The sequence below is a fragment of the Coregonus clupeaformis genome, chromosome 16 (genome assembly GCF_020615455.1).
Source record: "Coregonus clupeaformis isolate EN_2021a chromosome 16, ASM2061545v1, whole genome shotgun sequence".
Taxonomy (NCBI): domain Eukaryota; kingdom Metazoa; phylum Chordata; class Actinopteri; order Salmoniformes; family Salmonidae; genus Coregonus; species Coregonus clupeaformis.
In genome coordinates this window covers 40,817,947-40,831,367 of record NC_059207.1, presented here as the reverse complement: position 1 = coordinate 40,831,367, position 13,421 = coordinate 40,817,947, and the positions used below count along the sequence as shown (strand labels likewise).

General features: G+C 45.4%; 1 protein-coding gene across 1 annotated transcript in view; it reads right to left on the bottom strand.

Annotated features, from left to right (window-relative positions):
- The window catches only part of LOC121584730 (breakpoint cluster region protein-like), a 50,280-nt gene that overhangs the window by 23,777 nt on the left and 13,082 nt on the right, over positions 1 to 13,421 (bottom strand). The window lies entirely within an intron of this gene.

Below are 13,421 nucleotides of genomic sequence, written 5' to 3'. Positions count from 1 at the left end.
AGTCACATGGCCATGGCTTGCTATATAAAGCAGGCATCGAGGCATTCAGTTACTTTTTGATTGACGTTAGAATGGGCAAAATTAGTGACCTAAGCGACTTTCAGCGTGGTATGATCGTCGTTGCCAGGCGCGCCGGATCCAGTATCTCAGAAATGTCTGGCCTCCTGGGCTTTTCATGCACCACTGTGTCTAGGGTTTACCAAGAATGGTGCGCCGATCAAAAAGACATCCAGTCAGCGGCAGTCCTGTGGGCGGAAACAGCTTGTTGATGAGAGGCCGAAGGAGAATGGCAAGAATCGTGCAAGCTAACAGGCGGGCCACAAACAGGCAAATAACAGCGCAGTACAACAGTGGTGTGCAGAACGGCATCTCGGAACACACAACTCGTCGATCCTTGTCACGGATGGGCTATTGCAGCAGACGACCAACACCAGGTTTCACTCCTATCAACTAAAAATAAGAAAAAGCAGCTCCAGTGGGCACGCGATCACCAACACTGGACAATTGAGGAGTGGAAAAACATTGCCTGGCCCAACAAATCCCGGTTCCTGTTGAGCAATGGCCCCATCCTGCCTGGCGTCAACGGTACAGGCTGGTGGTGGTGGTGTAATGGTGTGGGGATTGTTTTCCTGGCACACGTTAGGTCCCTTGATACCAATTGAGCAACGTTTCCATGCCCCAAAGAATTCAAGCTGTTCTGAAGACAAAGGGGGGTCCGACTCAGTACTAGATAGGTGTACCTAATAAACTGGCCACAGTGTATATTCATAAAAAAATATATATCAATAATTGTATTTTTTATATCAATAATGGGATTTTCTATATCAATAATTACACTTATTTATTTGAAATTAATTAGGAAAATATTCAATCATTTTTCTTTCACTTTGAAAATGTGGAGTAGGTTGTGTACATCAGTAGGAAAAATGTCAAATGTAATCAATCTTTAGATGTCATTTTAAGGCAGCAAAATGGGAAGACTGTGCAAGGGGTGTGTAGACTTCCACTAGGCACTGTATGTATGAGCATGCAAATGTAATCCCGCCCCCATGAAATGCATTATAATAATACATAAATAAATAAATAAATATATATAAATGCAATTACCGATATCAAAATATCGATAATTGAATTTGGTATATCCAAAAAATATAATTAAATATTTTTTTTATATCAAATAATTTATTCTTATTATTTTGTAATTATAAAAATACAATTATTTATGTAAAAATCCAATTAATATATGTTAAAACAGCTTTCCCTAGTAATAGTCACAGCAGATGGGTTTATTCTTAAACACTATGTGGTTAAATGGTGGTAGAGTGAATCGGACCGTCTCCCCTCAATTAACCTCAAAATGGTTACTATTGTGCAATAGAGCTGTAACAAATACATTCTAATAAAATTGCATAACAGTGCTTAAACCAACAGCTGGGGCTGTGTGTGTTTTAGATGTAGCAGCCCAGGAACAGAGAACAACGTTTCTCTGGACTTTTAGTAGAGAATACTGCAGAATTTAGAGGTTCTTTCAGCATTATTGAATTTGCCTGTGTTCTGATCTTTGGGTTTAGGAAGCCAAAGTTCATCAGGCTCAGAAAAGCTTTGGCTGGATCTGGAAGTTGTGTTTGTTTAGTGTACAAGTTAGTAGTTCCCGAGGGAGCCATTTTGCCACACTACTACAAAGCTGCTTCTCTTTTAGCTTTAGGACAGGGCTGACCTAGAAATAGCTGCCTGCTAGGATTCCAAACACAACAGGTTAACATGCTCTTAAATCCCTGTCCAGAGAATAATCTGTGCACTGTCAACATGCACTCTGTCCCTGTAGATACAACAATTGGAAACCTGAAAACCTCGGTTTTGTGGAGAGTGATGATAGAGGTTTGACGCACGCATGCACACACACGTGCACACACAAACGCACACACGACAAAGCATCAAGGACATATTCACGGACATGTAATCCTAATCCACATGTATAGATAGATGAACTGACTATGATCCAGAGAGAAGGGGAATGACCGATGTGTTAGCAGGACAAATCCACAGAATCATAAACACAGAAAATCAACATCACAACAGTGATGTGGCCTTGCTTAGAGGGCAGGGTTCACACAGTTTCAGTGGAATACAGGATATCCATATGAATGCTCTAAAAAAGATTACTTGTCTTGAAGATGTAGTTCCCAGGCCATTTTCTTTCCCCCTTCGATTAAGACCGAGAGCTTGATTATGTTGATGCTGAATGTTGCTGCTTTTAGAATCTCCATGTAATGCATGCATCAAAGCACTGTCACACTTCACTGCATTGGCTAGACGACACTTTAAATGTTTCTATGGAGAGAAAGCTGAACTCTGCATTTGTTCTGGAAATAACTAAAGGAGGAAATGGTCCAGACAGTGATCAGTTACAGCCTGTAGAGATCCTGCCAGGCCCACCTGGACACACGCATTAACCGGGATGGGATGCAATGAACAAAACGGAGTCCACCAATTCCTTTCAATTGACAACCAGAATTCAGATAAAATCTGTTAAAACAAGACACAAATGTTAATAGATTATCCGAAGACAGGGCTAATATTCCCTTTATTTTAGACATTATGGTCCAGGAATAATAATTTTAGTATTGAGTGTAGCACAGTGACAGTCTCTCTGTCACCTCTGATTGCATGTTTATAGATTAGAAGAGATATGGCCCCTTCTAAAATTAAAATAAAAACAATGGCAGAAGTGCGTGTGAAGCTGTTAAGGGTTTTGGACACTTTCTGCCTCCACTAAATGGATTCTCATCCTGATCGTGTGATCACTGGGGAGACAGCCGTCAACTAACCGAGAGGAAACAAGTGTTACAATGGCTTTTACCATCCAGCATGTATGGAATGTATAAACAGAAAGCTATACAATAACAAATCTACTTTACTAATCCTCAGCCTACAAAGAGTTGCACTTCAATCCCACTACTGCAAAGGGGTATTTTCATCCCTCACAGTACTGCATACACTTCATTTCAGCACATCTGGTTTCTCTCTGATTGAGCTTCACCCATCAGGTTGAAAAGAAACAGGCCTGAAAACGTGGCACCTGCAATGGGGCGGGGTCACTGCGGCCCTGGAAGAAGCTGACTGGGTGTTTTGGCAGATCAGAGTGTGAGCCAAACAAACATCAGCACATTCTGGCACATCTGAAGTGCCCTGTTGAAGTGGGAGGGAGGCCGACCACAGGCCCAGAAGGAGTAGTCAGGCCCACCAGCTCTGCTCTGCTCAGATCTGTTATGGGACAGCCTAAAATTAGCACCAGCCATTGAGCAGTGTAGGTCAGAACTCAGCTGCCCAGCCCAGCACACCTACTAATCAGCGTGTTGAAATAGCTCAGGGTGGTCACAGTAATGCTCTTTATAACAGAATATCAAGGTTCAATAATTGCTCCAGTCTGTGACCTACAGGATACACACTCGCGCACACACACACACACACAATTCAACCCATACAGATGATGCACTCACATGAGACAGTCTAAGAGTTGGACACACAGAAGGCCAGGTTTAGAGGCTTTTCCTCTTAGCACTGTGGACAACCAGGTAATGGGAGCAAAGACCACAAACTACACATGATTCTTCGCTATAATTGTGCTTTCAGAGCAATGTCAAGAAAAGTCGTTTAGCTTCCAGGAGGAATATTCTTAAGGACTCATGCTTGTGGATATGCGTATTTGTTCTTTTTTTGTTTCGTTGGTATTTTACCCCCTTTTTCGTGGTATCCAATTGGTAGTTACAGTCTTGTCCCATCGCTGCAACTCCCGTACGGACACGGGAGAGGCGAAGGTCGAGAGTTGTGCGTCCTCCGAAACACAACCCAACTGAGCCGCACTGCTTCTTGACACAGTGCCCGCTTAACCCGGAAGCCAGCCGCACCAATGTGTCGGAGGAAACACTGTACACCTGGCGACCGAGTCAGTGTGCACTGCGCCCGGTGGGACAAGAACATCCCTGCCGGCCAAACCCTACCCTGGACGACGCTGGGCCAATTGTGCGCCGCCCCATGGGTCTCCCGGTCGTGGCCGGCTGCAACAGAGCCTGGACTCGAACCAGGATCTCTAGTGGCACAGCTAGCACTGCGATGCAGTGCCTTAGACCACTGCGCCACTCGGGAGGCCCCCTTGCGTATTTGTTCTACAGTACATCTTGTTAAAGTAAATACATGAAATATTACAGTGTGCCAGAAGTGACATCCACAAACTAACATGGCCCAGGCTGTTTGTGCAGAGGTGCGCTCATACAGCACTTTACATTTCATTAGCTGTGTTCCCCCATACCCCACAAGCAGCTGAGACATTCCATAAACAATTGGCTTGCCAGCCAGCAGTACAGAGGGCCCTTTGAATAGTACCTGGAAGGGAACTAAGACCAGGGGACCAGACGGACGACGGAGCACGAGGGAGGATTAGAGAGAAGAGGGAGGCCTGGAGGGAGGGCCAAAAGCTCAAACATTTCTCATGCCTTTTTACCATTATCTGTAAGAAAATATATGGATATGGAAAACTGCCTTGGGTAGACACAAATACTTTCAGACTTGGTTGTAGTAGGCCGACTGCACTTACAGAGGGACTGTACATGTTCTGTTAGATCTGACAGTATTTCTCATGTTTCAGAGTTGAGGGTTGAAATAGCGCCAAGTAGACCCAACCGTTTACCCCTATGCTGGTGTAACGAACTGGACACGGCCTACTTATTTGAGAGATATGAATGGTGTGTTTGTCCCTTTGCTCCATCTGACTGCAGCTGGCAGGGCCCTGGTCTGCTGCTATGATCCCCTGCCAGCTCTCCAGGCACACTCCATTCTGCACCATTTTACCAAGTCAACTACCCGGGAGGGCAGGTGACACTAAACACAGAGCTCACTCAGGGTGCACAAGAGCTCTTTCCCTTTTCTGTGCTGGCCCCACTTCATCCAAATTGTTGGACAATTTTCTTGTATATAAACTCAAGGGGAGGGAGAGGTCAAATAATGTTTGCTTCCTTAACCACTAAAATCTCAGAATGTTGACATTCAGGTACAAAAAACAGTGTGAGCTTCATCAGGAGCTCTGAAAGATTCATGATTGGACCGTAAACCTGGAGGGTGGGCCACCACCACCTCTCTGATTCCTCCTGTGGTTGCAAATACAGCCCTGGACTGAGGCCAGACACACAGACAGATAGGAACACTATAAGACAGACTGAGTGAAAGACTGTCATTAGTGTCAAATGAGACATACAGACCTGTCTAACTGATATTAAGCGGAGGCTACTCTTGGCCTGGCACTGGTTCACTCAATGTGCAGACATTCTAACAACACAAGCCCCAGTAGCCCTTCTTTTAATGCACTCATGATTAGCCATGAGTCAGTTGTATGGCAACCCCAGTCATTCTCTGAGCCATACAGTAAGAAAAAGTCCTGGCCACTGGCATATGTCTATGTTATAGTGATAACTATTCTACAATGGACCCTGGGACTAAACACCTCGCTCTGCAACTGGATCCTGGACTTCCTGGCGGGTCGCCCCCAGGTGGTAAGAGTAGGTAAAAGCACATCTGCCACGCTGATCCTCAACATGGGGGCCCCTCAGGGGTGCGTGCTCAGTCCCCTCCTGTACTCCTTGTTCACACATGACTGCATTGCCAAGCACAACTCCAACACCCTCATTAAGTTTGCCGACAACACAACAGTGGTAGGCCTGATCACCGACAACGATGAGACAACCTATAGGGAGGAGGTCAGAAACCTGGCAGTGAGGTGCCAGGATAACAACTTCTCCCTCAACGTGATCAAGACAAAGGAGATGATCGTGGACTACAGGAAAAGGAGGGCCGAGCATGCCCCCATTCTCATCGACGGGGCTGTAGTGGAGAAGGTTGAGAGCTTCAAGTTCCTTCCTTCAAGTCCACATCACCAACGAACTGTCATGGTTCAAACACACCAAGACAGTCGTGAAGAGGGCACAACAACGCCTATTCCCCCTCAGGAGACTGAAAAGATTTGGCATGGGTCCTCAGATCCTCAAAAAGTTATACAGCTGCACCATCGAGAGCATCCTCACTGGTTGCATCACCGCCTCGTATGGCAACTTCTCGGCCTCCGACCGCAAGTCACTACAGAGGGTAGTGCGTACGACCCAATACATCACTGGGGCCAAGCTTCCTGCCATCCAGGACCTCTATACAAAGTGGTGTCAGACGAAGGCCCTAAAAATTGCCAAAGACTCCAGCCCCGTAGTCATAGATGGTTCTCTCTGCTACCACACAGCAAGCAGTACCGGAGCACCAAGTCTAGGTCCAAAAGGCTTGTTAAAAGCTTCTACCCCCAGCTAACCAAATGGTTACCGGAATATTTGCATTTACACCCCCCGTCCCCCTGTCCCCGTCAAATGTTTGGACACACCTACTCATTCAAGGGTTTTTCTATATTTTTACATTGTAGAATAATAGTGAAGACAAAACTATGAAATAACACATGGAATGATGTAGTAACCAAAAAAGTGTTAAACAAATCTAAATATATTTGAGATTTGAGATTCTTCAAATAGCCACTCTTTGCATTGATGACAGCTTTGCACACTCTTGGCATTCTCTCAACCAGCTTCTTGAGTTATTCACCTAGAATGCATTTCAATTAACAGGTGTGCCTTCTTAAAAGTTAATTTGTGGAATTTCTTTCCTTCTTAATGCGTTTGAGCCAATCAGTTTTGCTGTGACAAGGTCTGGAAGACTAGTCAGGATTGAGGCGAAGATGAACGAAGCAAAGTACAGAGAGATCCTTGAAGAAAACCTGCTCCAGAGAGCTCAGGACCTCATGCTGGGGCGAAGGTTCACCTTCCAACAGGACAATGACCCTAAGCACACAGCCAAGACAATGCAGGAGTGGCTTCGGGACAAGTCTCTGAATGTCCTTGAGTGGCCCAGCCAGAGCCCGGACTTTAACCCGATCAAACATCTCTGGAGAGACCTGGAAATAGCTGTGCAGCAACGCTCCCCATCCAACCTGACAGAGCTTGAGAGGATCTGCAGCGAAGAATGGGAGAAAATCTCCAAATACAGCTGTGCCAAGCTTGTAGTGTCATACCCAAGAAGACTTGAGGCTGTAATCTCTGCCAAAGGTGCTTCAACAAAGTATTGAGTAAAGGGTCTGAATACTTACACTACCAGTCAAAAGTTTGGACACACCTACACATTCAAGGGTTTTTCTTTATTTTTACTATTTTATACATTGTAGAATAATAGTGAAGACATCAAAACTATTAAATAACACATATGGAATCATGTAGTAACCAAAAAAGTGTTAAACAAATCAAAATAGATTATTCAAATAGCCACCCTTTGCCTTGATGACAGCTTTGCACACTCTTGGCATTCTCTCAACCAGCTTCATGAGGTAGTCACCTGGAATGCATTTCAATTAACAGGTGTGCCTTCTTAAAAGTTAATTTGTGGAATTTCTTTCCTTCTTAATGTGTTTGAGCCAATCAGTTGTGTTGTGACAAGGTAGGTGGGGTATACAGAAGATAGGGATATTTGGTAAAAGACCAAATCCATATTATGGCAAGAACAGCTCAAATAATTTAAGAGAAACGACAGTCCATCATTACGTTAAGACATGAAGGTCAGTCAATAGGGAACATTTCAAGAACTTCAATTTCAAGTGCAGTCGCAAAAACCATCAAGCACTATGATGAAACTGGCTCTAATGAGGACCGCCACAGGAATGGAAGACCCAGGGTTACCTCTGCTGCAGAGGATAAGTTCATTAGAGTTACCAGCCTCAGAAATTGCAGCCAAAATAAATGCTTCACAGAGTTCAAGTCACAGACACATCTCAACATCAACTGTTCAAAGGGGACTGTGTGCATCAGGCGTTCATGGTCGAATTGCTGCAAAGAAACCACTACTAAAAGGACACCAATAAGAAGAAGAGACCTGCTTGGGCCAAGAAACACGAGCAATGGACATTAGACTGGTGTAAATTTGTCCATTAGTCTGGAGTCCAAATTGGAGATTTTTGGTTCCAACCGCCGTGTCTTTGTGAGACGTGATGTGGGTAAACGGATGATCTCCGCATGTGTAGTTCCCACCGTAAAGCATGGAGGAGGAGGTGTTATGGTGTGGGGGTGATTTGCTGGTGACACTGTCAGTGATTTATTTAGAATTCAAGGCACACTTAACCAGCATGGCTACCACAGCATTCTGCAGCGATATGCTATCCCATCTGGTTTGCGCTTAGTGGGACTACCATTTGTTTTTCAACAGGACATTGACCCAACACACCTCCAGGCTGTGTAAGGGCTATTTGACCAAGAAGGAGAGTGATGGAGTGCTGCATCAGATGGCCTGGCCTCCACAATCACCCGACCTCAACCCAATTGAGATGGTTTGGGATGAGTTGGACGGCAGAGTGAAGGAAAAGCAGCCAACAAGTGCTCAGCATATGTTGGAACTCCAGGGGAAGCTGGTTGAGAGAATGCCAAGAGTGTGCAAAGCTGTCATCAAGGCAAAAGGTGGATATTTGAAGAACCTCAAATATAAAATATATTTTGATTTGTTTAACACTTTTTTGGTTACTACATACTACATATGTGTTACAGTGGCTTGCGAAAGTATTAACCCCCCTTGGCATTTTTCCTATTTTGTTGCCTTACAACCTGGAATTAAAATGGATTTTTGGGGGGGTTGTATCATTTGATTTACACAACATGCCTACCACTTTGAAGATGCAAAATATATTTTTATTGTGAAACAAACAAGAAATAAGACAAAAAAACAGAAAACTTGAGCGTGCATAACTATTCCCCCCCAAAGTCAATACTTTGTAGGCCCACCTTTGGCAGCAATTACAGCTGCAAGTCTCTTGGGGTATGTCTCTATGAGCTTGGCACATCTAGTCACTGGGATTTTTGCCCATTCTTCAAGGCAAAACTGCTCCAGCTCCTTCAAGTTGGATGGGTTCTGCTGGTGTACAGCAATCTTTAAGTCATTCCACAGATTCTCAATTGGATTGAGGTCTGGGCTTTGACTAGGCCATTCCAAGACATTTAAATGTTTCCCCTTAAACCACTAGAGTGTTGCTTTAGCAATATGCTTAGGGTCATTGTCCTGCTGGAAGGTGAACCTCCGTCCCAGTCTCAAATCTCTGGAAGACTGAAACAGGTTTCCCTCAATAATTTCCCTTTATTTAGCACCATCCATCATTCCTTCAATTCTGACCAGTTTCCCAGTCCCTGCCGATGAAAAACATCCCCACAGCATGATGCTGCCACCACCACCATGCTTCACTGTGGGGATGGTGTTCTCGGGATGATGAGAGGTGTTGGGTTTGCGCCAGACATAGCGTTTTCCTTGATGGCCAAAAAGCTCAATTTTAGTCTCATCTGACCAGAGTACCTTTTTCCATATGTTTGGGGAGTCTCCCACATGCCTTTTGGCAAACACCAAACGTGTTTGCTTATTTTTTTCTATAAGCAATGGCTTTTTTCTGGTCACTCTTCTGTAAAGCCCAGCTCTGTGGAGTGTACGACTTAAAGTGGTCCTATGGACAGATACTCCAATCTCTGCTGTGGACCTTTGCAGCTCCTTCAGGGTTATCTTTGGTCTCTTTGTTGCCTCTCTGATTAATGCCCTCCTTGCCTGGTCGGTGAGTTTTGGTGGGAGGCCCTCTCTTGGCAGGTTTGTTGTGGGTCCATATTCTTTCTATTTTTTAATAATGGATTTAATGGTGCTCCGTGGGATTTTCAAAGTTTCTGATTGATTTTATAACCCAACCCTGATCTGTACTTCTCCACAACTTTGTCCCTGACCTGTTTGGAGAGCTCCTTGGTCTTCATGGTGCCGCTTGCTTGGTGGTACCCCTTGCTTAGTGGTGTTGCAGACTCTGGGGCTATTTCAGAACAGGTGTATATACAGTTGAAGTCGGAAGTTTACATACACTTAGGATTTTTCAACAACTCCACACATTTCCTGTTAACAAACTATAGTTTTGGCAAGTCGGTTAGGACATCTACTTTGTGCATGATACAAGTAATTTTTCAAACAATTGTTAACAAAAATATTATTTCACTTATAATTCACTGTATCACAATTCCAGTGGGTCAGAAGTTTACATACACTAAGTTGACTGTGCCTTTAAACAGCTTGGGAAATTCCAGAAAATGATGTCATGGCTTTAGAAGCTTCTGATAGGCTAATTGACATCATTTGATTCAATTGGAGGTGTACCTGTGGATGTATTTCAAGGCCTACCTTCAAACTCAGTGCCTCTTTGCTTGACATCATGGGAAAATCAAAAGAAATCAGCCAAGACCTCAGAAAGAAATGTGTAGACATCCACAAGTCTGGTTCATCCTTGGGAGCAATTTCCAATAGCCTGAAGGTACAACGTTCATCTATACAAACAATAGTACGCAAGTATAAACACCATGGGACCACGCAGCCGTCATACCGCTCAGGAAGGAGACGCGTTCTGTCTCCTAGACGTACTTTGGTGCAAAAAGTGCAAATCAATCCCAGAACAACAGCAAATGACCTTGTGAAGATGCTGGAGGAAACAGGTACAAAAGTATCTATATCCACAGTAAAACGAGTCCTATATCGACATAACCTGAAAGGCCGCTCAGCAAGGAAGAAGCCACTGCTCTAAAACCGCCATAAAAAAGCCAGACTACCGTTTGCAACTGCATATGGGGACAAAGATCGTATTTTTTGGAGAAATGTCCTCTGGTCTGATGAAACAAAAATAGAACTGTTTGGCCATAATGACCATCGTTATGTTTGGAGGAAAAAGGGGGTTGCTTGCAAGCCAAAGAACACCATCCCAACCGTGAAGCAGGGGGTGGCAGTGTCATGCTGTGGGGGTGTTTTGCTGCAGGAGGGACTGGTGCACTTCAAAAAATAGATGGCATCATGTGGAAGGAAAATGATGTGGATATATTGAAGCAACATCTCAAGACATCAGTCAGGAAGTTAAAGCTTGGTCGCAAATGGGTCTTCCAAATGGACAATGACTCCAAGCATACTTCCAAAGTTGTGGCAAAATGGCTTAAGGACAACAAAGTCAAGGTATTGGAGTGGCCATCACAAAGCCCTGACCTCAATCCTATAGAACATTTGTGGGCAGAACTGAAAAAGCGTGTGCGAGCAAGGAGGCCTACAAACCTGACTCAGTTACACCAACAAACCTGACTCAGTTACACCAGCTCTGTCAGGAGGAATTTGGCCAAAATTCACCCAACTTATAATTGAGTGTATGTAAACTTCTGACCCACTGGGAATGTGATGAAAGAAATAAAAGCTGAAATTAATCAATCATTCTCTCTACTATTATTCTGACATTTCACATTCTTAAAATAAAGTGGTGATCCTAACTGACCTAAAACAGGGAATTTTTACTAGGATTAAATGTCAGGAATTGTGAAAAACTGAGATTAAATGTATTTGGCTAAGGTGTATGTAAACTTCCAACTTCAACTGTATACTGAGATCATGTGACAGATCATGTGACACTTAGATTGCACACAGGTGGACTTTATTCAACTAATTATTCGACTTCTGAAGGTAATTGGACCAGATCATACACTGCTCAAAAAAATAAAGGGAACACTAAAATAACATCCTAGATCTGAATGAATGAAATAATCTTATTAAATACTTTTTTCTTTACATAGTTGAATGTGCTGACAACAAAATCACACAAAAATTATTCAATGGAAATCAAATTTATCAACCCATGGAGGTCTGAATTTGGAGTCACCCTCAAAATTAAAGTGGAAAACCACACTACAGGCTTATCCAACTTTGATGTAATGTCCTTAAAACAAGTCAAAATGAGGCTCAGTAGTGTGTGTGGCCTCCACGTGCCTGTATGACCTCCCTACAACGCCTGGGCATGCTCCTGATGAGGTGGCAGATGGTCTCCTGAGGGATCTCCTCCCAGACCTGGACTAAAGCATCTGCCAACTCCTGGACAGTTTGTGGTGCAACGTGGCGTTGGTGGATGGAGCGAGACATGATGTCCCAGATGTGCTCAATTGGGTTCAGGTCTGGGGAACGGGCGGGCCAGTCCATAGCATCAATGCCTTCCTCTTGCAGGAACACACTCCAGCCACATGAGGTCTATCATTGTCTTGCATTAGGAAGAACCCAGGGCCAACCGCACCAGCATATGGTCTCACAAGGGGTCTGAGGATCTCATCTCGGTACCTAATGACAGTCAGGCTACCTCTGGCGAGCACATGGAGGGCTGTGCGGCCCCCCAAAGAAATGCCACCCCACACCATGACTGACCCACCGCCAAACCGGTCATGCTGGAGGATGTTGCAGGCAGCAGAACGTTCTCCACGGCGTCTCTAGACTCTGTCACGTCTGTCACATGTGCTCAGTGTGAACCTGCTTTCATCTGTGAAGAGCACAGGGCGCCAGTGGCGAATTTGCCAATCTTGGTGTTCTCTGGCAAATGCCAAACGTCCTGCACGGTGTTGGGCTGTAAGCACAACCCCCACCTGTTGTCACGATCGTCAGGGAGAGACCAAGGCGCAGCGTTGCAGGTGAACATATTTATATTTATTTAATGATCACACGATCAAAACAACAAACGAAAAACGTGACGTCTATGGTTTAAACACAAACCAACACGAACAAGAAACCACAAACACAAAGTGAAAGACAGACAGTTAAATATGGCTCCCAATCAGAGACAACCAGCTGACACTCGTTGCCTCTGATTGGGAGTCACTCAGGCCAACATAGAAATACAAACATAGAATACACACCCTGGCTCAACATAACAGTGTCCCCAGAGCCAGGGCGTGACAGTACCCCCCCCCTAAAGGCGCGGACTCCGACCGCGCCAACTAAATACCACAGGGGAGGGACCGGGTGGGCACTCCGCCTTGGCGGCGGATCCGGCTCCGGGCCTGATCCCCACTCCCTCTCCAACCCCCCAAAGTACCCCTGGTCCGGTCTGGCCCCGCTGGCCGGAGCTGGACTGCACTCTGATGGAGCGGATTGCTCTAGCTCCGGCGTAACGCATCTGACCGGTGCCGGACCAGGCACCAGTGGAACAGGCACGGGCCGTGCCGGACCGACGACGCACACCACTGGCTTGGTGTGGGGAACAGGCACGGGCCGTGCTGGACTGACGACGCACACCACTGGCTTGGTGTGGGGAGCAGGAGCGGGCCGGACAGGGCTGACGAAACGCACCACAGACTTGGTGCGGGGAGCAGGAATGGGCCGGACTGGGCTGGCGACGCGCCCCACAGACTTGGTGCGGAGAGCAGGAACGGGCCGGACAGGGCTGACGAAACGCACCACAGACTTGGTGCGGGGAGCAGGAATGGGCCGAGCCGGGCTGACGAAACGCACCACAGACTTGGTGCGGGGAGCAGGAATGGGCCGAGCCG